Here is a 27,057-nt window from a genome sequence, read left to right on the forward strand (position 1 = left end):
TAAGTAAGAGGAGCATGTGGCCTTTATACTTTGGGTTACTTTTGTAATAAAAAATTACACATAGGCAGAAGTTCATAGAAAGTGTATAAACTGTCATCTAAAAACATTGGTATTTTGATTAAGATTATAAAGGTTTAGACCCACTAGAGATACACTAGTAATGCCACATATAAACAATCAAAATAAATGAAACAATCAATCAGGATAATGAGAAGCAGCATGGGGATACAGTTAAAATTAACAAGCAAAGGAAATCTTCCAAGTATACTGCAGTTTTGTCAGATTTTTAAGAGCAAACCTCTAAGGTTGATAAATGCTGCTATGCTCCTTACTTCATTTATGAGCGTTTCTACAGACTACCAGATTGAAAGACAACTCACAGAGTAGTCCCACTGAAATCAGTGGGACATTACACCCTGAGTATGGGTACTGTTCATATTTGTTACAGGTAAAATACAAAACACATGACAGTTTGGCTGAAGAAAACAATGGGCTAGATCCTCAGCTGGTATAAATCAATACAGCTCCATTGGCTTCAATGAGGTTCTCAATTTATGTGTGCCTGGGACCTGTCTATATCTTACTGTGTGTGTAATTAGGCTAGGAAGTCTTTAGTCACTGCAGAGGACAAACTTATGGCATGAGTTACTCAACCAAACCAGCAAAGCATTAAAAAAAGATAAAGAGCGTAATTACTAGTTTGTAGAAGGCAAAACATAAAGATCTAATACAGAAACAATAGACATATTTGTCATTGCTAGAGCAATAAATGTCATCCTCTTTAACTCTTGGGCTGATCCCATGAAGGAGCATTCACAGGATTGTGCCTGCATCACAAGAACATCTTCTTGAGGAAAACTTCTAGCCACATTAGTAAGGGTTTAATTTCCCCCCTCTGAATTGGAGACATTGCCAGAATAAAAACAAGTGTTTCTCTCCACTTAGACTGCTTAAGGAAAGCTAGTATTTTTCTAGTCTAGCAGGTTTGTATCCATGTACTCCTTTTTCCCTCCTCTTCTAGCACTGTTAATGTAGTGGTTTAATTAAATCTACTTCATTTCATGAAAAAATACACTAAGATCTTGCCTGTCCTTGCTTATTTAAGAACAGTTGGAGTGGTCAGTTGAAATGTTGTCATAGTTATGAGTTTAGCTTGCTTGGTTTACCCAAGTCAAAGCAAATGAGACATTTTACTTATGCACCACAACCAGCATAGTATTATAATATATGAGTTCTCAACATCACATCCCTTCTGAAGATGGGTGACAGCATTGCACTGTACTTACCAAGGTTGTGTTACAGTTTGTATACATTTAAATTATTAAAAGTATTTCTCAACCAAGAAGATGGGGGTGATAGAGAAATGTTTAAATGCATTCAGATGATTGTCAAAGTATGTCCCAGCACTGTGGCACTTCTTGAACTGAATGTGGGATTAACTATTTAATACCTAACCATACAGACTGATCATGACACCATTCTTGAATTTCTGATTATTGCACTCCCTTGAATAAATCAAATGTGAAAATGACCGGTCAATAGTGGAAATGAGCTGATGACACTGAAATATTTTTGGTGCTGCTGCCTTTGGCAATATGCAAGGAGTAGGCTTGTTATTAGAGAACAGGGTATTCATAAGTATATTCAGTTGATGGCTTCCAGACATCTAGGGTGGAATTTTAAAAGTGGGATTTATAATTTTACCATTCACTTCATTGGGAAAAGAACCAACACTAAGCAATTTTGAAGAGTCCTACCCCAACGTAAAAATGGTCTGTAACCAAGTACAGTATGAGGAAGTAAAACTACAAAAATAAAAATAATGTTTAAAAAGTCAGTATCAGAGACACTTAAAGAATTATGGCAACATTCTTTAATATTATACTACTTTGGCAGCTGCTATTCCCTATACAAATATTTTTCATAATTTTTTGATAGGAGAAAAGAAAATCTAATTATTCATAAAAACACTTTAAATCATTAGAGTCTCCAATACCTGATTATCACTACAGATGTTTGAACTACATAAAGAAGTGCTTTTGACAGCCTATTGTATATATTAGTTATTAGGCTAATAAATCATATTAAAATGCTTAATTCTTTGCAACAGTTCCTTATGCAACATCTTCCAGAAAATTCAAAATGAGTTTTTAAAAACTCTTACTACATTCAGTTATGTTAGAGTTTTTATTAACAGAGCCAGTAAATAATGCATTTTCCCCTCAGAAAATGTTGTTACAATAAGCATACTTTATCAATAATGCACCATAAAAACTCCATTGTGCCTTGATTTAAACTCTAAAACTCATTTATTATTGACCAGATCTGGAGAAAATACCTTTTACTTGAAGTTGTCAAGTGCTTCATCTAATATAAATCTTAGATCTCTTGATATTCAAATGACACCATGTTTATATCACAGCGCTGTTTTGTTGCAAAGAAAAGGTCAGAAGCCTTGCTTTTAAGAATAAAGAGCCTACAATAGATCAGTGTTACATTTCAAACAATAGACTCATTTTCAACATGTTTCTGGAGGGCAAAGTAACATTCGTCTCTCATTTTGATATTGCTATTTATGTCTTGTAATTTTGCATCAGAGAGAAAGTCTCTTATGTACTTAAATTGACATTTCACATTTAGACATTTGTCTTCAGTTCCTTGATGTTACCATCATTAATAAGTAGCCACCATTTACCTTAGCAAAAAACACTTTACAATTATAAGTCGACCTTGTACGATATGTACTATAGCTTATCTTGTATTCAGCAATGAGTTATGGTAGAATTCATTTCTAGTTCTTTACAATAAGGTGACTTCATTTCATTCCCCTCTTCAGATTGCACATGGATTGTGTTTTTAATTAATCTGATCACTTAGGCTGCAGCAAGGATGTCCTCCTATTCCTTTTGCTAGAGTAGATCTTATCAGTATACTCAGAAATACTTTCCTTATGTATTCTAAAGATGTCTAGTTCTAGTTAAATTAATGAGGTTGGCTGTTTGGCAGTTAGAAGTCTACACTGTGTATTTTTGCTTCCATGTCCAAGTGCTTTATCACTAGTTCTGTTTCACAGAACTTCCCCATTTTTAGAAAATGTTTATACCTTATGCATATAGACTCTGAATTAGTCTGTAAAGTGCAACTCTGCTCTGCTTTCTGAGCGGCTGAATCAGATACTTTATAGGAAGATGCAACAAAACCCTGAAGGACGCATCTGGGTATATCTTTCGGTGTTAGGTCTCCCTATAATACCTACCAGTTTGAGTTTGACTTGTTTTTGCTTTTGGCTTAAGTTCTGATGACTGGGGGTTTGAAACATATTCCAATATTTATGCAGCATTGGTCTCTATAGCCATATTCAGGACTTAGGCTGAGTCACCTGATATACATACTCACATTCTGTTCATCCTGAGTTAGAAGTGCAGAATATGACCCAACAGTAGTTAGCAGTAATTAATTTAATTTGGATAGAAAGAATAACTGAAGTGCTGTCACAAGAGTTTTAGTAGAGAAAAGTTGCACATTTTATTCCATTACTGCTGGCACTTTTGTCTTTACGTTCAGTAATTTTATAGTCGGAGAAAGTGCTAGGTAATGTGTAATTATACTTGTGCAACTAAGTGATGACTGTGATAGTTTGCTACACTGCAACTTCAGAAAGTATACAACACAACTCAATGAAGCAATCAAAATTAAAAATGTATATGCAAGTCTTAAGTACTCAAAAGAAAGCTCTTGCTAAAACAAATCATGGTACTGAAAATTTAAAGAGATGCAATTATGGTGTCTTGGTACTATTCACAGAAGCCTGGGCTATGAACAGAGTACACACAATTATTTTCAGACAGAGTATAATCATCAGAGCAAGTGCCTTTAGGACGCAAAGCCATAAATTGTCACTGGCCTCTTTTATTCTTTTAACTATCCAGTGATGGTGCATTCTATGGAAAGCAATTCAGAGTGCATACAGATGTTCAGGGAGGTTAGGGGAAGATTAGCGCGCGTTAAAAACGGCCACTTGATCTAACTCAGTTCTCCCAGGCGCAACCTTATGCTTAGATCTCTAGTTAGGTGGATCTAAGTGAGAACTGTACAGAAGATCAGGAAGGTTATAGTGGTCTAAAATGGCCAACTCAATCTAACTCAACTGTACAGTTACCTTAGGTCAGGTCCAGTGAGACCGATCTAGCTGAACTTCTATACAGTTCTGAGCACAGCCCCATGGCTGGAAAGGCCTAGCCACTGACACCAGCCCCCAGGCCTGTGCTTTCCTTATCCACCTCCTTAGCAACGTGTTATTTTTGTCGCCTCTAACTCTCACCCTAAATCCACCAAACCTCCCATCCCTCAAGCAACTCCCAGTGCCTGTTTTACCAATGTTTGCTGGTGCTAGGAGTGAAGGAAGTATATTGGGATAGGGGGATGGGGCAGTTGGTTCACTAAGGGAAGAATAAAAATATCCCCTGTTCCTGGGTGGGTGGGTGAGAGATCTCCCCATCCCCCCAAATCTCTCTGAGGATCTTGGAAGCACCCCTGATCCCACTAAACCATCCCAGACCCCACCAACTCCCCCTATAGACCCTGCTAGTCTCCCCAGTCCCTTCTGCAGATGCTGCCTGCTCCCCAATCCCTCAACAGATGTCACTTATCCCTAATCCCCTTCCACAGACTTAGTCTTTCTCCTCCACATCTGCCCCCAGAGCCTGGTTGCCCCCTGATGCCTCCAAAACCTCCTCCTGCTAACATCCTCCATCCCAACTTTCCTTAGATCGGTGGCCATTTTTAACTAAATCTAACCTCCCCCAAAGTCTGTAATTATCCTCAGAGATTATTAGGACTCCCACTCAGGTGCTGCCAGTTTATGTACATGTGGGGATACTTGGCTAATTCTCCAAGTCTTACACTTGAGCCTACCCCTCCCCATTCTAGGACAGCTTCTTTAGTCCTTCCCCCACAAAACTCTTTAGTGCCTTTTCTCTGCCAGAGAGATGATACTTCCCATATTCTTACCAGGAATAACTTAACTAGTTAGCTGTCTTCACTTTCAAAAACCTTAGCACCATGGCATCTGAGGCCTGGGCTTTCAAAGAAGCCTGATACCAACAGAACCCAGAAAAAAACTGTTTCACTGAGAACTACCCCATTAAACTACTGAACATCTCCTTTTAACCTGTCAAGATCAGATCAGAATTTGGACTTGCTTGAAGTTCGGGACAGTTATTCAGAATAAAATATTCTCAATCAGTTATAAAAATAGGTACAACAGAGAAGTCCAGATCTGGAGTCATATATTTCCAGCTTTCAAAAGAAACCATGGGTATATTAGGGTATACTGGATCTATTCCTCTAGTGTAGACCCACCTTGATCATAATAACCTCAAAAAACAAGGTCATCATTATAACTGTACTGAATTCCAACACACAAAGTTTCTCTGAGATTATATTTTATGACATTATTAATATCCTGCATATTAGAATTGCCCTTTCTACCATTCTTCTTTTTGTGAAACGCATGTTATAATTCCATTCTATGAATGTTTTGTGCATGGTACAAGGACAGGTCTTTGTTTTTATAGAATTGCAAAAAAGGAAAAAAACCTTTTTCCTGAAACCACTGTTTCAACACAAGATAAAACAAAACCATGTAAGTCTAATACAATCATAATCATAACTTATTACATAGCAATACAGAATTGCAAGTGAAATAATTCCAAAAGGCAGGGTTTCTTTTTTATTATTATTTTACAGCAACACCATCAAAATTTACTGGTATATTAAAAGTTCTAATTTGACAATAAGTTTTCTGTTTTTTTTCTGGGAAGTAATATATTATACAAATTATATTAAGGGAAGAATCAGTCTACACAATACTTAACAACTCAAAGATGTTCTAAATGCCAAAATTATTTCAAGGGCTAACGAAGAACATTTAAAAACAAAATCATAAATTATGAAAGATATTAAGGAACATAGATACTGATGAAATGACTAAGCAAGTTTGTAAGTGCATGTATTTTCTGAAAAACAAGCAAGGGGAAAGAAAGGCATAAATTAAGAATGGGAAGTTGTCAGGATTGATTAATAACTAATTTATATTACACACATCATAAAGCCTCCACAAAATTCTGTAATAGACAGTAAAACTGTAGATTTTCAGTGTAAAAACTAGAAACAGAAAGGTTCTTTTCCCTCCCCTCAAACATTCCTATTCCTTTACTCACACAGACTACATGATGAGTAGGCTGTTTTTTTCCTGATAGAAAAAGGAACAAAGCTTGCATATTTCCCATTTCCCCTTAGAACAACAAAAAGCCCTTCTGGGACAAAATCAGGTTTATTGGCCAAGTACAGCAGCAGCCTAATGCAACTGGTTAGTTCAAGATCGTTGGCAACTAACAGGTCTGTCAATTATATAGAGGCTAAAAGTCAGCCAAAGAAGACACAGAGTGTTCAATAAAAGAAAGAAGCACAGATGCAGGACTATATGTGAGACCAAAACTATCCAATATTTGTTTTCAACACAAATCTCATTATTGTCTTCTTCCAGGTGTTCCTTTTGCTGACTTGACTTTAATAAATCACCCAGTCTGCTTGTAGATGCTCATATGAATAGAGAAATCTCTGCTCTTACCCCAGCAGAATTTTACTCAAGCAGCGACAAATATTTACTGATACAGAATCAGGTGCACAGTATTTATGAGTGAAAGCCAAGCCATTTTAAGGATGATTACAGTTTACTCTTTTCCCTTTGTCAGCTGAGAAGCCTAAGAAAAACATGCTGAAAACAAAATCTTCCTTTTTCAGGCTGAGTGATCTTTGTTGAAGTAGTGGAATAGCGAAGTAACAGCCAGTAGTATTTTGCATAATAAGAGACTTTTAAAAAGTAAAGAAAGGCAATGCATATTTTGAAAGGTAATGTACTCTTTGGAACTCTGAAAAAAAAAACCCTATGAAAGGTCCTCAATGTTGTGATAAATTAAGAGCCCATTCTCTAATACATTTGTTTCTTTTATGTCCAAATAAGATCTTCCATCAAGGAACAATAGCAAATCAATTATAGAAATGGCTGTTTTCAAAGGAATGATCACAGCTGGGTAAAATTTCTGCATTTTTTAGTATATTCAGTTTATTGTAGACTTCCCAGTGTGAAATGCAACCCAACTTAATCAAGTTTTCCCATCATCCTTGTTAGTTTCACTGTTATTTTTTCTTCTGAAATGTTTCGTGAAATAATGAAAATGTCATTGGGCATATCTATACATGCATTAATGTGCCATAGTTACTGTGCATTAAGTATAAGTACCTGTAAAACATTAAGTACCTGTAATAATAGGTACTAACTTAATGCACAGTAACCAGAGCTACAGCACAGTAGTGAGGGTGTGTGCCTTTTTAGTGACTTTAACCTGAAGTAGACCAATTCTACTGTGCATTAGTGCAATAGCACAGAATCTGCCATGATGAGCTAATGTGCAGTAGAATTAGTCTGCTGTGCATTAAGTGTCTTGCATAGACATGCCCATTGGACACTTAATTGTAATCAAAGATCTGAAGATATGGTAGCCTTCAGGCACCCCTAAGAAAATCCCAGCTTTTAGTTTTCACCTTTTTTTTTCTTTTGACTACAGAAAAAATAATACAGCATTCTTTTTTTCTGTTGCAAAGAACTCAGAAAGATGACAACAGATCAGAATGTTAATTCTACAGACTCTCACTTGTAAACTCTGGGTTTCTCTTGTGAATCATGTTTGCCCACCTAACACTGCTAACATTGCATGGCACCCCTGAAAGGACCTCCAGGCATCCCAAGGTGCTATGAAGCCCTGGTTGAGAATCAGTGATCTAAAGAAAGTATTATTTTTTTTATGCAGCAAGGAGAGAAAAGAAAGACCATAGTTAGCACCCATCAGGGAATAATATTTTTTATGACGGAAAGATGCCATAGCATGAAGAGAGACATTTCCAACTTTCAAATGCAAGTGTAACTGCTCTTAGCTATAAAATGACTAGCACGCTAACACAAAGTGACTTATGGGGCATGATGTAGAGCTTAGCAGGAAGCTAGGAGTCTTTACTCTTTCACTGATTTGGGCAAATTCCTTAATCTTTGTTTCAGATAGATAGTTCATCTATACATTTGCATAAGAATGTTTCCACAGTAGGAGAGATAAAGAATGCTTTTAAAGAACCATGAAAGCTTAGAATGAAAAGTATCAAGGGGGAAAAATAGTAAATGTACTATATTATTTCAAAGGAAGAAAAACTCTCCATGCCATTCCTCCCTAAAAGACTTTTAATTCAAGAAAAACAAAACAGAAAAAATGAATCTTTCATGCTTACTATCAGTGTAGAGATACAATGCAATGTTATCATAGATAGCAACATGATAACTGTTGATACATGTTGCAAAATGGTTGTTTAAAGATGTTTGCATCGGTATCAACTATCATTCTTCTTTTACAAACAAATGAAAACCCTTACATACTAAATGCCCTTCACTTCAGCATATTTGCTACTGTGGTACGGCATAGTTTCCAAGTCCCACTGCTACTGAATCACACTTAACACCTAGCACCAGAAAGGCTTTCAGAGTACAGACTGGGTGTGGGGGTGGCACACTTTGTGAGTTGAACACAGCAAATCAGGGAGGGCACAGGCAACATGACAGCAGATAGGGCAGGAAGCAGAAAGCAGAGTTAAGAGTTGGGGCAGGGACCATAAAGTAGAGTAGCAGATTAAGCAGAAGGGAATTAGAGTTGTACTTTGAGAAGGTGGGGCTAACTTCTGGCATAGATTAGAGCATAGATTTCTAACCAAAAATGAGCAGATACGAAATGCTAAATTGCACTATTTGGACACAGCAACTGAAGGAGAAGAAAACAGTGCCCAAGAGACTCCCTTACTACTGAAATACTACTGTAAGGGAGTCTCTTGGGAACTGTTTTCTTCCCCTTCAGTGGGTGAAAATCTGTTACAGGTCCCCCAAGCATTTAATTTGCAGAGGCTGAGAATCTGGGCATGGACTTGTGTTTTGAAAATGTCCCCAGGCTCCAGAGAAGATCCAAAAGCAGTATTTCATGGGGTAGTAGCCTGCAACCTGCTGTTAGTGAATCATGCCATTAGTAGGGGGGAAGTTGGTCCTAGTCTGCTTGCCTTGGTAGCTTCTTGCAATAGGCTGTTCACACACAAAGCCCAAAATGGTTTAGTTTGACCCCAAAATCATTGTGAAGTAATGTTGCACTTGACCGGATTTGATCGAGTGTAAATGTGAATTACATTGGTAGAAACATGCCACATGGCTTAACCAGCAGCTATAGCCTCCAATCGGGAACCTTCATTTGTTAGCTTGTGTAAGATATAGAAACCAATAGTTTTGCTCATGAAGGTTCCTGCTTCATTGCTTGGTATCCGATAAGATGGTGTTTGTCACAGATGTAATTTTTTCTCAAAACACTTCCTAGATGTTTAACACAGTTGGAGGGTGTTTGGGCCCACTAACTTTTGTGGGGTTCACCATCTCCCTCTGACTGTTATACACATTACAGTCAATACTACTTGCTGTCTCTCCTACCTGTATAACTTTGGCCCTGTGCTCCCTAGAATTTAGGAGCTTCCTATCTTTTATCTGGATCACGCAAGGGAAGAAAGAACCTATAACTTTCACAGCAAAAATTCCCCTTCCCCAGCTTGTCAGCACATCAGCAGGAAATGAGAGAGAGAGAGGAAGACCGAAAATTATTTGTAACATGAAACAAAGCAAACTGCTATAATGTGATAATTAGAGCCACTTTAAATGCTAGGTGATAATACTCCAGTGAGGTAAGCATTTGTTAATTGTACTGCACCTTCACTTCGAGGATGCAGAATGACTGCCAGCACAAAAGCGTCGCAAGCAGCTCACATATCTTTTTCCTATTTAGAGAAACACTTTTCTATTTACCCTGCATCACTTTTGTGCTAGATCACAGGTGTCAAAGAGCCCCACCTGGCAAATCCCTCAAGACTGCTTGCACAAAGGCATGGCAGGCTGGAAAAAGACACAGCCTATCCACTAGCCATTACCTCTAAGATGGAAAGGAGGGTTGCCCTCAGGGCTACTTTAACAGGACAAGGGGCCAATCTGGCCCCCACACTGTCTCTGTTAGACCATTCAGATGAACAAGAGCCTTTTCTCTTAGTCTCAGAACATGGATAACAAATATTAATGTATAACGTATAAAAGAATCCCCTTGTTCAGGGTCTTACCTAGCCTGGAGTTTCAGAGCTGAGCCCTCCCCTCTGCTCCCAGAACCACTGCTTCAATGAGACCTGCCTGGAACACCTGTGCAAGTCTGGGTTGCAGTTAACTCCTTGTCTACCAGTGGATATGATGAGCCTCTGATTCCTCTTACAATACATCCAAAAATATGAAAAATATGTTATTTTAATGACTTCATTGCTCTAGGAAGCAATGGGTTGGAAATCATTCCCGACTGCTGTTCAGGGTTCAAGACTAATGGAAGTTTTTCTGTCTCTTCTCTCTTTTGTCCACAGGCCAACTGGGCCAACTTTGCCTGTTTTCTGGACTCTACTATACTTTGTAGTTTTGCTTATTCCAAATAACGATTCTTCTAATTGAGTTTTACTGCTGTTTCATGTGTATAGAACAAACACAAAATCTGTCCCTATTGTGCTCCACTTGATTTACTCCCCTTTCTTGTCTTATCCTGTAAGCTGCTGTTTCAGACTTTACAGAAACTCAGGCAATGAGAAAGGGGAATCACCAGAGAAGGAAAGTTCAAGGCCATCAACAACTATGTCTCCAGCTCAGCAGGCCCATTGAATAGTGAGCTATGGGAATTATTTTTCTCCAACTGTCGTTTCTCTTTTTCTACAACTAGATTCTCCCTGATTGCTGCACCAAGATACTACGGGAAACAATACCTTCTGAAAAATAGCAGGTTGTCAGTGTTAGATGACAGACTAAGAATAATTGTCTTTACTCACTGTTGTCAGAAAAATTCTGTGATGTGTAGAGGCCGTGTACTCGTACACTGAAGAGGCAATTCCATACCCAGTAAAATGCATGTTCTCCTTCCTGGGGCAAATCTTTCCTAACTCTCTGGTAGTTTACTTCATTGGCTGCTCTAATACGGTATCATACTCTTCAGGACCAATTTATACTTTTTGTTGCACACAAGAAAACAAAGTTGACCCCGCTTAGCTGTGTTCCTGCAAATATTTAACAAGTTATTACTGTGAATAGCCCCATTGAAATCTATGACCCTTAATAAACACCTAGCCTGTAAAGATAAGCACATGTTTAAGGGTTTGTACAATCAAGACTTTACCTGGAGAATCTGACTATACCAAAGACTGGCATCATACGTGTGTACTATCACTGACATTATGCAGAACAGAGCCTTGTGAATGCAACTGTTATGGGTATATGCTGAAGCAGACTTTTACTTACTTAAGGAAGTCTACTCTCAAAGGCTAGATACAGACATTCAAAAGCCTGAGGCAGAATTGATCTAAGTTATGTAATTTTCTGTAAGCGGCATAGTTTAGATTGGTAGTGAACAGGACACACATTCATCCTTTGGGGGTAGAAGGGTGGGAGGACATCCCTTAGACTGTGTTCTGCCATTTTTAAACCAGTCTATGTCTGCTGAACATCTGTTCTGTTAAATGTATAGACCATTTTCTGATCACTTATAATGCTAAAAGTGTAATGGTTGTACCTGGCCAAAGAGTTAGGAGTCTCTGGGTTTTGAAGATCAAGTTTTGTTCATAACCTATGTTCTTTGCATCTGTAATGGAGAGAGATTTCTTTCTTTCTCTCTCTCTCTCTCTCTCTCTTTTTGACATCTAAGTGTCAGAACAAATAGGTAATTAGGATGAGTTAATAGGGGGCTAGGACTTGCTGCACAGCAGCTAAGTTTTGGTAACCTTGTATCCTGAAGTAAACTGAAATTGAACTGCGGTAGTTGAGCCCTTTCATACTGAAAAGTAAACTTCTACGGTCTGGTTTTCACTTACTGGAGGTAAGAATGGGCACATAGAGAGTTAAACCAGATTCCCTTACACATATTAGATGACTGTTCCACCCTGGTTGAAAAAACAATTAATGCATCTGTAACACACCATCATCTTAGACTTAAGATTAAGTCTCGCAAATGTAGTGAGGAGGAAGACCTTTTCCAGGGATTTGAGCAAGGTAGGATAGGATTGCACTTAGGCACCTAATGGGTGAAATAGGTTCTGGTTCTTATTTTGTATCACCTGTTCCTACTACTTTTTAATTCGCTATAATGTGTTTATTTAGCTACATCCTAAAACTGCATATAGGTTCCAAAATTAGGCCCTCAACTTAGAAAATGTTAGCTATCTTGTACATGCTTGCATATATTTACAAATTTAAAAAAATGTGTAAAAAAAAAAAAAGCCTGCCTAGAAATGTACAATACAGATGAGATTTTATTTGTCTTTGTTTATAACTCATTTGCAAAATTATTTTGCTCATACTACATTCTGGTGCTTTCCCCCAATGACTCCACAAATATTTTTCAGTTAGCAGAGCAGTTCATTCATTTTGATTATGCTCAGACCTCCACTTATCACCTCCACCTACCTATCTAATCTGATTAACATAAAGTGATGAATGTTACCACAGTTAACTATAATGAGTATAAACCTTAACAGCTGGATTTCCTTTCTTGGCAAATTAGCATAGCATTTAAGAAAAATGTATTTTGTTGTTGTTGTTGTTCTCGTCTACTCTTTATTATTTTAGAGCTTTCTCCTTTAATATTGTTGTTGCACCAAACAGTGACAGACAATCTTCAGCAGGATTCAGAGTAGATTTTATTTGAGTCTAGATAAAGCTCTCTCTTTAAAATGATTTCAAAAGCATGACTGAATAACACTATGTACAAAGCATATAAAAACACCTGGAGAAAAAGAGGCTCCCAGGGGCAATATACCTGCATTACCTCTAAAGCAGTGGTTTTCAACCTTTGGTACCTTGTATACCCCCTGCCGATCGACGCAACAAAAGTGAAACCAGAAGTCTCACCGTGGCACTTCCAGTTTTGCCACCGTGAGCCAAGTCCCACTTTTTCCTTACAGACCATGGCCTGGGGCAAAGCAGCCTGTGTGGGGCCTCCCTCCCTGTTGTCTGGCGCACTGACACTGGACAGTGAAAGCCCCAGTGCATCGGACATGGTAGGAAGGTGGCAGCCAGGACTTCCAACCCTCCAGACAGGCCGAAGTCAAAATGCAGCACCTGCATACCCCAGGTCATGTCTTGCATACCTCCAGGGGTATGCGTACCATGGGTTGAGAAACACTGCTCTATAGGAACTCAAAAGAGAAATCACATGCTGACTATGCAGTCACAGAGCCTTCTGAAAGGGGTAAAGTATATTTGACAATTAGACAAAGGTGTAATTATTGAACCCTATGAGGGTCCTTCATTTCATGTCTTTCTAAGGGCACAGTGATCAAGGAGCCTACTCCTTTTTACATTACACCCCAGGATATGGCGTTGGTTCTGACATACTTGCATTATTGGGGCTTTATCTCTTCTGATAGCTGACTCCTAAGAGCTACCTCTTATAGTGACATATTTCCTGCCATGCTAGGAAACTTTACATTTCTACATCTAAAAGTCTACTCACCTCCCAAATATATGGGGTGGGGAATACCTGCACAGCAACAGCTTTTCCCTCTACCTCATTCAGGTTCTAGAAATACAGATAGCTTATGCATATGCAGAAAAAAGGTGCCTTTACTTTCTCCTACTCCCCTGCCCTGAAATGAGAATGTAACAAGGTTGCCCTTTTGGCATCAAGATGCCAAGAAGATAGCAGATGTAATAGAAACCATCACAAAATATTTTAAGAAAAATTGTAAGTCTGGAATTTATCTCTTAACTGAAGTCATACCTAGAGTTGTTCTTGGATTTTGAGATAACGACACTCTCCAATCAGGAAAATTATATGCATAAAACTTCCAAGCCTAAAATTATCTTAATAATGTCTGAATCTTGTAAGCTTTTTTTTTTTTCTTAAATGTGCACAAACATAGTTTGCTATCCAGATGGCACTGTCACATAAGCAAGCAGATACTTGTACATACAAATGATTAGTTCTGCATCTAATAGGTTATTTGTGGCTATAAACACATGCTCAATCATAGTGATATAGTTATTTGGCTCAGTTTTTAATTCAGCTTCTTATTGTTCTGTCCTTAAATTCATTCTGTGAGTTTAGAAGAAAAGATAAGACTATTCTGGCACATCTATACATGCTATTAGCATGTAGCATTAAACAGTTTATTGCTCCTAGGTGCACTGCTTGAACATGTACCCGGGATCTCAGCATGTTGAGCCGGGTTGGAGGAGCCTTTGCTGGAAAAGAGCCCAGGGCAAGATTAATTAATGGTAGAGTCCAGAACAATTGATGCCCAGAGTCATAGACCTAGAGCTATAAGACAGCAAAATAAATTAATAACAGTGGGTGCATCTACACGAGATGCTTAGTACACAGACTGATTAACCTTGCATTACAGTTGCATGGCAAAAACCATGCTATTACACTAATGCACAATAGCATTAGTCTATTGTGCATTAATCATCATGAAAAAAGTTTGCAATCAAACTAATGTGTAGTAGGGCAGCTTACTGTGCATTTATTTAGCACTTAATTTTGCAAGCACCAAATTTAATACAGGCAATGTGCATTAATGAATGTGTAGATGTGCCCAGTGGTACTGAAATTTAGGCCAGTATAGATTAAAACTCTGACTTGGATTCGCTTCATTGCTTGGATGTATTACTTATAGCTATGATAACTACAGAGTCTGAAATTAGCCTTTCTTTAGAAATTATTCAATTAAATCTTATTAATGAACATTTAATTCCTTCAGAGTTGCACAAGTCTGTAACACTGCCAGAGGTTGGGAAGGATTTGTCTTGGACATGTAATGAAATTAGGAGGACACACACACACACATATATATATATATATATATATATATATATTCTTCATAAAAAGTCAAGGCCCTCTTATATGCAGGAACTAGTTTCTGATTCAAACAATTCTAAGGTTTATGAAACTAAGGTTTATGATAAAAGGATTTACAACCAGTGAAGAAGTAACATTTTTACATCCTTTACTTCAGGTCCCCATTCCTTTTGAAGTCTCCTGAATCTTGTAGTTCTTCCTAGTAATAGAAGACATTTTATAGGTGGATTAAAGACATGTCTGACAGTCAAGTTTATAGGAAATGGGAGCTGTATCAGTTAGCAAACAGAATTATTTTCTAAAATTGTATTCTATTAAGAGAAATTGCTGAATTATTACAAATACCTCATTTATTAGTGAAAGATGATTCAAAGTTTAAGGTACTAACCTAGGACTCTGGATACTTAAGGTCACTTTTATCCAGCACAGGCTTCCCTTTGTAACTTTGGGCAATTTATTTAGGCAATATCTATATTGCTGCTGGGGAAAACCTGGGAGTGCTCTCCAGAAGCATGCCCTTACTCACTCACACCTGCTCAGCTTGTACCAAAGCCCATGGGCTTTACCTAGCCTAATACATCCCTATGCATATGCCAAGAAGTGTGACGGAGATGGAGACCCTGAAGGCGCATCCAGGCAAGCGTGCATGTACAGTTTGCAGCATTGCAGACCCATCTGCAGTGCCACAAACCACATTTGCCACACATGTAGGTGTTCACCATGCTGCTAATTTGCAGTGCAGTGGGGGGTTTTTTCACACTCGGATATTCCAAAAACCCTGTGGCAGAAAAAAAGTGGGGTGGCACAGATGGCAGCAGCATGTGCCACCCAGAACTGGAACGTGGTCAGCTGAAGCCACACTCCAGCTGTTGACCAGGCTCTGCTCACCCAGGTTGCCGCTGATGGATCTCCAGGAGCCCCCCAGGTAAGGCTGCTAGGGCCAAGCTAGGTACTGGCCTCAGCCTCCCTTACTCTACCTGGGGAAACTTTCCACTCACCAGAGTGCATGTGTATGGATGTTCCTTGGGGACAAGTAGTAACAGCAAAACTATGTGCCATTGCTATTTGTCCCTGGGAAAATGTCTGGGCACGCTCATCTGGACACACCCTGAGAGTGGATCCGGGATTACGTGAGTGGGATGTACCTTTCAGTAGCTCTCCTGACTCCTGCAGAGGCAGTGCAGACACATATACCCATAGAGAGGGCTATTTAAAGGTATTTTGGCACCTAATGACACAGATAAGCACTTAATAAGATTGTCTAAAGCCCTTGGGCATCTAATGTCCATTGATTGAAAGCCATCATTTTCAAAAGTGACTTAATAGCTAAATAGAATAGATGTATTAGAAAATTTTAAAACCAGGAACAAAAATAATCCCTGTAAAATTAGTGCACAATTGTTATAAATGAGAAGAGTGTCTCGATAAATAAGAAAAGGAAAAGCAAATGCAGTAGGGTTAATATATTCAAATTAATAACAATGTAATTTTAGCCCTTCAGAAAACAGGCTCTATTTAAAGATCAATATGGGTGAAACAATTAGAATACTATATTCGAAAATAAAAGGTGCTCAACCTTCCAAAACAAAGGAAGCTATTTGCATATGAAAAAGGCTTTGATTGCAATAAGAATTCCATGAAGAGGAATCTGAGCATGCTAAAGCATAGCAAAAAAAGAGGATACACTGAATATGTTAAAAACATTCAGATTAAGGTATTTAATATTGAAGAAGGCAGGCTTGGAAGGTTTTAAGGTATTGATAACATCTTTAAGATATGGATTTCATTAATCATTCGTGGCTCTAGGGATGGATATCTGTTAATTTTAAGATTCAACAATTGATACAGCAAAGCAGCACAGATTTCTAAATTCACAGGTAACACATTCATATGCAGCAAAAGATTGTCTGAAATCTCTTATTACCCCAAAGCAGTCAAGAACTTAATTTTACGTAACAAGTGCCAATTTCAATGGACTCAACCACATGCTTCAATATTTTACTGAATAGGAGTGGGATTACTCACTTGCTGAAATTAAGTGAATGCTTAAGGGCTTTGATGAACTGGAACCACTATTAGAAATTCTGGACATCTCATTTTGGATACAATATTCTTGATATGATAAACATCAGTTAAGAGAAATTCTCTTAATAGGATTCACGAATTCATAAAATGTGTGAATTAAACACTCATTTTTATCTTAATGTTTGTCAAAGGACACCCCAGCCACAATGTATGTGTGTATCAATTACCAAGTAAAAATATTATGTGATGAAAAATAAATATATGTGATGGAAATAAAAATTATTCAAGGTATGCCCAACAAAAAGGTGTCTGAAGTAATAAAGTCACTAGACTAGTTAATTGTTTGACTGGAAAAAGTATGCACACTGTAGAAATGATTCTACTGCATAGCTGCAAAAGTAGAGAAAATACACCCAAAAATAGACTAAAGATTTATAAAACTGTCCACCTTATTGGTGTTGATCACTAATAGACAAAGGTGTTCTTAACACTACAATTTTATTTTAAGATGGTTTTGGTCACTGATGTGAAATGTAAGTCTACTTAGTGAAGTTTTAAAATACAGTGAATAGCTGCACAGAGATGAAAGTCCGCAAGGTTCTCCTAAATCCACCAAGTTCCTAGGGAATTATGGAATGGCAAATGAGAATTGATCATCTCGACACACTTTGAGACACTAAAGGAGAACATTACAGCAGAGGCTTATGGGTAAAGCCTACTTTGACAGTAGGGTAGCAGTGAACTACACAGAAGCAGAAGTTGGTGTTGTTGGGATTGCTTGAGATGTGTCTTGCTCAGTCTCTTTCCTTAGGGTTATCCCAGGGCTGCAGGGCCTCCAACCATGGATTATAAGGGCTGCACAAGTAGCAGGAGCTTTCCTCCCCCTTGCATTGCGCCTGTGTTCCTGTGATGTGTGGGACCCCTTAGTTCCTGAGCAACCTAGCCACATGCTCCCACAGCCCAGCAGGCCACAAATGACTGCCCATAGGGGTAGGGGTAGGGGCAGGGGTGGGAAGTGGATGCTGGATGCGGCAAGGGGAGCCTAGAGACTCTTGTTGTAGCAGCAGCTAAAGTGGTTGGGAGAATGGCATCCAGATCAAGAGCCCAGAGACTTCCAGGTTAACCCATCACAGGAAATCTTTACACTTGAAAGCACCCAGTGCTGTATCCCTTGCAGCTGTATAAGTGGTGAAATGCATGTCTGAGTACAGAAAATGGCAGTGGTCCACTTTTGAAATCAAACACATAGAAGGTGTTTTAGTTCAAAAGTGCTCCGCCACCATTTTCTCTGTGCTGATGTGCGTTTAGCCACTTATAAACTGGCAAGTGATGCAGCACTGGGTGCATCAGCTTGTGTGTGGAGCAGACTTGATTAATCAAATCTGCTCCAATGCATCGGATCTCCCGTGTGCCCAGGCATGAAAGTGTATCTATATAAATGCTCACAGACTTCATGTGGCCCGTGGGTGACCAGTTGGACAGAACTGTCTTTCCATATTGTGATATGTCAATGTTATTGTGGCTGGTAATGAAATGATCAGCCTCACAGAAAGTGATCCAGTCGCTGAAAGTTAGGAATAGATACTGGCTAATTTTTATTAAAAATAAATTGATTCCAGCTTTTTTAGTCAGATGCTATAAGCGATCAAAATGAACATTGATCAAATAAAGTTGAATAAAGTATCTGCACAATGGCAAAAATCCTGCTAGAGAAGCAAAAAGGAAAAAAAGAAATTGGATTGGCCTAATTGGTGCTGGATCATGCTTCCTGTAACCATGTAATGGAAGGTGTCTATTGTATACATGTAGAATATAAAAGTTCAAGGCATATAACAAAATTTGCCTCGATTTCAAAAAGCATAAAATTAAAAACAAATATGTGGCCCTGGCATGGTAAAACCCTACACATGCTATACATATCAAATATTGGGTGTGATAAAAACTGCATAAAATATGATATTTATTAAACCAGCATCTTTATATGTTACTCAAAATATTTACTTCTTCAAGAAGATGATGTTTTAGGAGTAGAAAATGTCCTTCAAATAGATAGGGTAAGATTTTACACTCAAAAATATGTGCAACATTTCCTATCTATGGAAAAACATTGCTTTTAAACAACATTGCTTTTAAAAATGAGTGTTTAAAAACAAGCTGTTCTAACCAGCAAAGATGATAGACTATGCATACACACACAAAACTAATACATAACAATGATTTTTTTTTTTTAGTTTAATAATATAATCTCTTTAGGGCTATATAAAGTAAACCACATTTAATTTCCTCATTAAAGTAGCTATATAATATTAGTTCATTTTGAATACAATGCATAGATTGTATTCTGCCACATTATCCAACTGAAAAAAAGCAACAAATGAGCAGCTTTTTATTTAAAAAACTTGTTACTATATTCATATATGAGGGAAAATATAATAATATAAATCCTTGAAATTTTGTATGGCGTACAATAGGACTTTACATACTATATCATATCCTGAACTCAAATTTTGGTTTAAGCACATTTTAACTGACCCAGAACAAGAATCAAAATTCTGTTCTGCACAGCTGGTGCAGTGCAATATTCTTTTACTGCCAAGAAATATGTGTGAACACAAAAGGAACTAGATGACTTATTAATATTGTTCCTTTAACATTTAGACTTTTATGAGGACATCAAGAAATTTCAATAGAAGTATAATAAAAAGTTTTACATTTGGCATATTACAGAATAGTAAATGTAACAGGCTAACCTTAGCACAGATGAAGGGTGCAGATATTCTAATTTAATGGTCCAGACTTCCATTGTTGTTATGGGTATCTATTTGTACCAGCTGAGAATCTGGCCTACCTACTTTCAGTTGTGGTTATGGATCCAAGTTAAGGGTTATTGTTATTCTGTTTGTTTGTTTGTTTTTAGTCTTTATTTTTATTTAAAGCATGCAAATGCATGCAAAATAATACAGTAAGAGAGATGAAGGGATTGATCCTGTCTGGTTTTGACCACACAAACCCCAATCTAGAAAAAGAATTGTGTACATTCTTAACTTTAAAGATATTAGAACAGCCCATGTGTTTACCCCCTTGTAAAACTAAACTCATAATCTGGGCCTTTAAGAAAATTCTAACAAGTAAAGAACAGTATTTAACAGTAGAGCTTTATCATTTCAACCATTTCCTTCTGGCTTTTAAATATCAGCTCTCATTTTCTTCTTCCTAAAGAAACTCTCACATGCCATTTTTACACCTCTGAACACCAACATCAGCCTTTGTGAAACACTTTGATGGTCAGGTGACACTTAAGCCTATTTGATGAGCATAGGAACTGAAACATGGGGTTAGCTTTAGTTAATTTAGGTTACTGTGCAGTAAATGTGCACGTGTAGATGTGCCCACTGTGTAGTTATACACGTGTAGATGCTGATGAAGCAAATTTGCTCCCGGTCGGCCTAGCCACCAGGGGTCCATGGGGGACAGGGAACTCTCTGTCCCTGGTCCTGGAACTGCTCAGCTGCAGCTCCCTCCCAAGAGGGAGTACATTTAGACACGCTTCTGGGAAGGCTCACTGTGAAGTAGTTTACTGTGCAGTAAGCCCACTCTGAATTAATTGCATGTGTAGATGCATCCAGTGTGTATGCACACATGCAGAGCACAAGCAACCTTGAATTCTATCAAAGTACTTCAACCCAGTTTCTCAGAAAAAGATATGCAAGATACCAGAACAAGAAGGGTGGTTGAATGGTATCTCTAACTTTTGGCATCAGTTTCTAAGACCAGCTGAGGTTTCCCTTTTTCTTGCTCACTAATAGCTCTACTAGGAACATACCAAGAACTCTGGTGATGTGTTAAGAGTCTTCAACTCCAATTGAAAGCAATTGGGTGCCTAACAGGACTGAACCCTAAGAGTCCAATCCTATTCCCACTGAAAATAATAAACATCTTGGAGTGAACATCAGAGGAAATCAAATCATGCTATCAATGCTGTGAGCAGTTTTCCTTTATTTTGTATTTTTAAGACTAACATACAAATTTAACATAAAAATATCCACAAAAAAAGAAGAGGAGCACAAGAAGGACTTTGAATAATAAAATGGATAAAATATGATATTATGAGAAGGTCAGAGTTGGTCAAGCTTTACTTCACATTGGGCTGTCTTTTGAATTACAGTTTCATATCTTGACTTTTTGAACTATTGTAGAACTGGGTAAACAAGAACACTTCATAAATATAAATAAAGCAGGGGGTTGTTTTGCCAGTTTCCCTGAGGTTTTCAATGTTGGGCGAAACTGATTTTTGTATGATGTGTTTAGAACAAGTGAATTATGAGTCTGGATCTCAGTCAGTACAAACCATGCTGAGTCACAAGATACATTGGTGAAAAATGTATAAGGTGGTGCTCATAATTCAGTTGTTCTAAACTTGTCACAAAAAAAAGAAGAAATATTTGCCACCAATAAAACAAAATTATCAGGAGAAATTTGTAGAGCAGCTCTACATTTAGATCAGGTTGTCTTTTAACAGAAAGACAGAAAGAGCCTGATTCAGCAATCAAAACCATACAGTGGAACCCTGGAGGGCCTCCACATGTGCTAAAGAGTCTGCTTTCATAGATCAGATTGCTAAATCAGGACCAAGGTTTGCACGCAATAGAAAATCAAAAGCCCGCTGTTTACTATGAATTTGTTTGAGAAAATGGAAAAGAAGAAAGAACCGTATGGCCCTTGTGCTGGTGAACCATATCCGCAGTGAGCAATAACAGTTTCAGCCTAACTACTGCAGTAGGTTACTATGCAAGCTATCCACATTAAAATGTGCTATGTTACTCTCTGTATGTCTGTACAAACAAAAAATCTGGATATTTGCCTGCAAAAGATTTTTAAAATTTCATGCAAGAAAAATACAAATACATTTGCACAATATATGGAAATAATAAAAACATTTCCATAAAGCATTAATTTAATGATTTTAATAAGTAATGAGGCTGTAATAAAAATGTTAAATCTTTTGAAGTCTCAACTCCAGAGCTGCAAATGTTTGTGCAGCTTTTTAAGAGCTAGAAGCAATAGAAAAATAATGAGAAATATCTATATAAAAATAAGAATGTTGTGTGGTGGAGAGCACAACTATATTAACAAAAGTGTCAAAGAGTAAAATAATAAAATAATAGAAAATGAGGGTTGGAAGGGGCCTCAGAATGTCATCTAGTCCAACACCCTGCTCAAATCAGGACCATTCCCAACTAGCTCATTCCCGTTACGGCTTTGTCAAGCCAGGTCTTAAAAACCTCCAAGGATGGAGAGTCCATAGCTTCTCTGGGTAACCCATTTCAGTGCTTCACCATCCTTCTACTGGGAAGCTTTTTCTAATATCCACCTAAACATCCCTTGCTGCAACTTGAGAGCATTGCTCCTTGTTTTGTCATCTGCCACCATGGACAACAGCCTAGCTTCATCCCCTTTAGAACCCACCTTCAGGTAGTTAAAGGCTGCTATCAAATCTCCCCTCAACCTAGGGACAGAAGTTACACATCAACAGGTTTAAGCAATGAGAAACTTGTTTAAACCTATAACTGAACATAAGTTCAGTGCACATAAACCAGTTTCAAAATGGCCAAAACCAGTTTGAGATAAACCTGGTTGAATGCAGTATCAGACTTAAATGATTTGGGTCAAACCAGTTTATGGAACTTCTGTCCCAGACCCCTTCCTGGTTTAAGTTAAACCAGAGTCCCCCAGCATCCCAGCATGCTCTCTGGGCTGGGCTGTGCTCTCTGCTCCAGTGGAGCAAGGCTAGCCCAGCCCCTCTTCTCCCTAGCTGGACCAGGGATGGGCAGGGGCCTGGCCAGACACTGGCCTCGGAAGGGAGCAGGGAAGAGGTTTATTCCCCTGCTCCCTCCCCTGTCCCACCAGCAGAGACCTGCCAGGCATTTGTCCACTCATTGATCTGGTGGCAGGGGCATGGCCAGTCGTGGCAGTAGCCTGGGGTGTACTGGCCAGAGAGGGGATTTAATTTCCCCACTTCCTGTTCCATTGGAATGGACCCAAGTTGGGGTCTGCCTGGTGCTCCCCCCTCACTGCTGCAGGGGCAGAGGCAGGGGCAGACACTGGCTGGCATGGCCCCCTGAGGCAGATGTGAAGAGATGAGGGTTATTCCTCCCTCTGCCAACTCTGCCCTCGGGGGACTGCAGCCAGGGTCTGCCCGCCCCGACCTCTGCCACCAATTGCTCCCTGCACAGGGATCAGTGCAAGGATAAGCCCCCTCCTGCCCCCTTAAGGGGCCATGCTGGCCAGCCTCTGGCTGCACCCCTGCCCTGCTGCTCGAACAGAGAGGGGGCAGGAGCCTGACATGATTTCCTGGAGAGCATGAGCCTTTTCCTGGCAGGGGGACCACACTGCTTGCAGAGGCAGAAGCAGGGGGTCAGAGCTGCCACAGACTGCTCAGGGTAAGTGGTGGCATTGGGGCTCAGAGGGGTGGCTATAGCCCCCCCCATTCCCTCCCTAGTGCCACCACCACTCACCCCACAGAGCAGCTCTCCCTACCCCAACCAGCCCCTGCCCCCACCTGCAGTGTGGCTCACCCCACCAGGAAGAGGATCAAACTCCAGGAAACCATGACAGGGGGTGCTGCCCCTGTCAGGGTCCCTGCCCCCTCACCACTCCAGCATCAGGGTCCCAAGCCTGTAGCAGTAGATAGAATTCTTCCATCCTACGTGCATTATTTTGTACTTGTCTTTGCCGATTGATACCAAGTTATGGGGCAAAGTTAACACACCAGAGGGCAGGGAGCAGATACAGGCCAATCTGGACAGGTTGGATCAATGAGTGCCGCACTTCAACAGGGACACGGGGAATCTGGAGAGGGTTCAGAGGAGGGCCACTCACATGATTAGTGGCCTCTGTGAAAGACCCTATGAGGGGAGGTTGGGAGATCTGGATCTCTTCAGCCTTCACAAGAGATATCTTGTAGTTGCCTTGTAGCTGCCTGTAAGTTTATCAAGCGAGGCCACAGGGAATTGGAGATGCACTGTTTACCAGAGCTTCCCTGGGAGTAACTAGGAATAATGGGTGCAAACTAGGGGAGAGTAGATGTAGGTTAAACATTAGGAAGAAATTTTTTACAGTACAGGTGGCCAGAATCTGGAATGGGCTGTATTATCACCCAACTTGGAGGTCTTCAAGAGGAGGCTTGACAGTTACCTAGCTGGGGTCATCTGACTTCAGTCCTCTTTCCTGCCAGGGGCAGGGGGTCGGACACGATGATCCTTTATGGTCCTTTCTGACTCTACAGTCTATGAATCTATAAATCTCATGAGATTCATTTTCACCCAATCCTCCAATTTGTCTAGGTTACTGTGAATCCTAGTCCTACCTTCCAGCATATCTACTACTTCCCCCAGCTTGGTGTCATCTGTAAACTTGCTAAGGGTGCACTCCATCCCATCTTCCAGATCGTTAATGAAGATATTGAACAAAACCTGCCCCAGGACCGACCCCTGGGGCACTCCACTTGAGATTGGCCACCAACCAGACCTTGAGCCATTGATCACTACACACTGAGCCTGATGATTCAAAAAATGTGTAGTGGAGTGCTGAGATTTTGATCTTCTCATATCCTAACTGTTAGAAACATTTTCTGTTCACCACACAATCCTGTTCAAGAAGGCCAAAAGATTATAATTTTCTTATAAAAATAAACTGTTTGGATTAAGGTTCAGAAAACTGGGAAGCCAAAAGGGTGGATATATTTGGCTGGGATGATCTAGTTGGGGATGGTCCTGCTTGGAGCAGGGGTTTGGACTAGGTGAGCTCCTGAGGTCCTTTCCTATCCTAATTGTCTATGATTCTATTGATGCTTTTCTATAAAACAAAAGCACTAATAGAGAGATGGCCTAAAACAATAACAGGGCTGAATCAGTTACTTTACATCCAATGCAAATTTAAAACACCACAGAAGATCACACTACCTTGGGCATTAAAAGCAACATATCACATATGTTGACCAGGGTTTTTACACATTCACAGGAAACAAGACCTTAGTCAGTTATTATTTATTTCCTTCTTTCCTTTTCCATCTCCCACAAAATAAACTTTTTAAATGAATGTTTGTCATAGGACTACCTTTTGTTCATTAGAATCCCATATTTTCCATTAAGTAATATTGAGCCCATCAGTTACTTTCACTGACTATGGCAAGACTCCCAGAGCTTCCAGTGGGAGCTTGATCAGGATGTAGCATGGACACAAAGCATAACACACCTGAAAAAGGAAGCTATTGGCAGAGGAACTTCAAACTTACCAAGAATCATTCCTGAATATAATATTTTCCATGTGTATTTGGGATAACTCTTTGTTACACTGTTTTGCTTTGTTTTATCCTTGAAGCAACAAATACAGTTTAACTGGATGAAACAGGATCATGTATCCATAATTACTTTTCACTGTTGCCCCTATCCTTGGGTCAATGGCTTCAGCTGTAATGGTACATCTAAACTGTTGCTGTAGACCATGGAAGCTTAGGTATTACTATATATCTATTTTTCAATGCACATTCTTATCCCTTACTCATAATCAAAAAACCATAATCATAAACATAACTTTGTTTTGTATATTCTTAATGGCTATGACAAGCAGTAATGAAATAATAACTAATTGTGTATGATGTCATTAGTTTAGTCTTTAGAAAGACTAGTGGGAGAACAACACTTGTATTTTAAAGATGACAATTTTATGTTATTTAGTATAACATATTTAGATCTCCAAATTTGCCGTATTACCTATTTTGTTTGTTTTTAAACAAGCTTTATATGTATTGGGAAATACTAGCAGAGACAAGCTTACATTCTGAGGTGTGCAAAGTAAGAGTTACCATTATTTCTGCCAACAATTTATATTTTCTGAATAGTCAAAATCCAAGACAAATAACCCTAAATTCTGGTCATAACAAAGATGGTAAAAATATGCTGTATTCTATAGGTCCATGCCTGATGTTTGGATGGAAATTGTATTCAGTTTCTAAAGATATAGATACACAGTTGCACACCTAATTTACACGTACAATTACTCTGATTGTTTGTACAAACTGAGTTTACAGTTATAACAAGAGAATAAGTATGCATTATGTGGGGGAACTGTATTCCTTACTTGGGTTTAACTTATGCAGTTATAATGTTTGGAGGTAAATCTCTCTCTTTTTTTAAATTTTTATTTATTTTTTTACACCCTTTGCTCGGCACATGGAGATTAAAAAATGACCGATATGTCAGAATCAAGATCATGAATCTGGAAGTTGAAAGTAATAAGCTGCTAATAATAGGAAAGGAATTTCAATTTGCATAACAAGCAAAGTAATGTGATATGGAAATATTAAACTTTTGCAGTTAAAATGGATAACATTTAAAGTAATTAGAAGTGTTGATTGCTACAGTGAATAGTGTACATAAGAGAAACAAAACTTTAGGGTCAGTGGCATAACAAATTGAGATGGCACCCAGGCAAATCCTGAGGGAGCACAGGGAGAGGGGTTGGTGTGTGGGTTCTGAGAGCAGGGGATGGGAGCCTCCAAGTTCAGGGGACCATAGTTCCAAAAGCAGGGACAGGGGACGAGCAGCCTTACCCATGCCAGGACTCCTACACTGTCTTGGCTGGGCTGCTGCTACCACCATGTATACTCTGCTCATCCCAGCAGTCGCTCTTAAAGCAGCAGCAGCAGCTGAGAACCATTTTGGAGTTCCTGCCATGACAATGCTTCCAGGGTGCAGACGCTGTGGTGGTCAGGGGCCAATTCTGTCATCTCTCCTAACTTGGTGCCTGAGGACGGTGCCCCTCTCATTCACCCCTAAGTTATGCTACTGTTTGGTCTTACCACTTCAACTTACAAACCTGTTATCAACATCTTATAACATATTGAGGGAACATTAGTGAAACCAATGACCAATCAAATGCTATCAACAAAGTATGTGACTCGAGCTCTTCTGCCTCTTCATCACCACTGACTTCTGAGGTTTGTCTGAGGACTAGTTCTGTTACT

The 27,057-nt window shown here is 39.1% G+C and overlaps 1 long non-coding RNA gene across 1 annotated transcript in view; it reads right to left on the reverse strand.

Annotated features, from left to right (window-relative positions):
• Positions 1-27,057, reverse strand: part of LOC132243462 (uncharacterized) — a 77,845-nt gene that overhangs the window by 434 nt on the left and 50,354 nt on the right. The window lies entirely within an intron of this gene.

Source organism: Alligator mississippiensis, chromosome 10 (assembly GCF_030867095.1).
Source record: "Alligator mississippiensis isolate rAllMis1 chromosome 10, rAllMis1, whole genome shotgun sequence".
Taxonomy (NCBI): Eukaryota; Metazoa; Chordata; order Crocodylia; family Alligatoridae; genus Alligator; species Alligator mississippiensis.